We start from the raw sequence: 1,851 nt of genomic DNA on the forward strand, positions 1-1,851 counted from the left end.
TCCTTGATAATCCATTTGTTGAAGGACATGTTGTCCTTGATGATCCATTTGTTGATGGAAAGTCTGATATGAGAGGGGCTCATGTAAAGGCATGGGTTTATTGTCTTGACTGATATTTCAGTGATCCTATAGCTGATCCAGCCACATGTCATATTCTGTCCATCTATATTGGTGTCACGACAGCAAACGTATTGTACCGGTCACAGTTCAGGTATGGGACTGTCTAAGTTCTCTGCTAAGGACGGACCTTGTTCGGGAACGTGTCGGTGATGGATCCGTAGGAGCGACCGACATCAGTAGGTCCAGGTGTCCGAGTCTTAGTGGGTACAAGAGCTCTGCTCTTCTGGAACCTGTGTGGTTCTAGTCGAGGCTGTCGACGTCGGAGTACCCCTCTTAAGAGCGTAAAAGTGTGAAATTTCACCCCTGTGACTCCCGGGTTGGGAAGCTTGCGGTCATGTGTGATGCCAATAATTTCCTTGTTCGTTTTCGCCATTGAAATATGTCCCGAGTATTATTACCTTGTTTATCCTTTGAATTCAGTTCATCTATTGATCTACATCCTCATACTATTCTTTTTGTTGAATACGTGAAGTATCTGCTTGCTGAGTATGACTTGTCGTACTCACCCTTGCTTCCTTTGTTTTTTAGATTCAGACGATGCAACTTAAGTATGCCCAGAAGATGTCATAGAAGAATAGGCTGGACCAGTGGGTGGGAAGCGATTATAGATTGATTTATTTGAGACGTTTGTAAATGTAAAGAATTTGTAAAAGCAGATATATGAGCTTTTGTGATCCACTGCTGGTTTATGCCTGCTTAATCACGCCTTGCGTGGCTATAGGCCTCTTGGTCTATAGGCGCGCGGCGGCTGTCTTGCCTAGGCCCGGTCTTGGGGCGTGACAGTTAAAGTGGTATCAGAGCTCTAGGTTTTTAGGTTGCGCTGGGATAAATGAGTAGATCGTCGAATATACTCATGGCTAATTATTGTTAAAGAAATAATGTTTTTATCAATTGGTAGCAAAGAAGAAGTGCTTACACCATTATTAGACCTTTGAGGAACCGTATAAACTAAAATGATTCATGGCAATAAATTTTGTCACATTATATTTGTGTTGTGTGACAGGTATGAAGATTTTATTTTCATATCTTGTCTCAACTAGTTTGTGTGTTGGTACTCATGAATAGTTTCGACAGATATCCAGGCAAATAAAAATATAGCGTACATATTATTGGTGAAATTTGAGGATGCATGTGAAATAAATAGACATTTTGCTAGATTAACTCATGACTTGTTATTTGTGTATATTTTCTTGTTTAAGACAACTGGTGATATTTATCTAGTAATGGGACAATTGCTATACCACCATCTATCATTTTTGTTAATGTTTGTTAATGACCTTACCAAACAATATGTTTAGTGTTGCCAACTTATGTTATAACAGATATATCCATGAATTGTAGAAAATATTGCAAATCTTGTTTGCATTCTTTCTAATTAATTATTGAGCACGCATTAAATAAGCTGTCTCAATTATTATCGGAGGATATTTGGCCACGAAAAAAATAGTGTAAATGTTTTGTGTTGAATTTCGGGGACAAAATTCTTATAAGGTGGGAAGGATGTAATAACCCGGATTTTTAGGTTTATTATTTTTTGTTCTTAAGTTAAGATGAATAATTAAATCTGTATTGCTTCTTTAAATAAATGATTGAACACTGTTTCAAAGAAATATAATAGACATGTATTTTTCTCCCTGCAATAATAGATGGAATATCCACACAATTAGATAGGGTGTGCATTTGTGCACGTGAGACTAGCATCCATACACTCACGTGGTGGTGTTTGTATGT

The sequence above is a fragment of the Triticum aestivum genome, chromosome 4D, assembly GCF_018294505.1.
Source record: "Triticum aestivum cultivar Chinese Spring chromosome 4D, IWGSC CS RefSeq v2.1, whole genome shotgun sequence".
In the NCBI taxonomy this organism is placed as follows: domain Eukaryota; kingdom Viridiplantae; phylum Streptophyta; class Magnoliopsida; order Poales; family Poaceae; genus Triticum; species Triticum aestivum.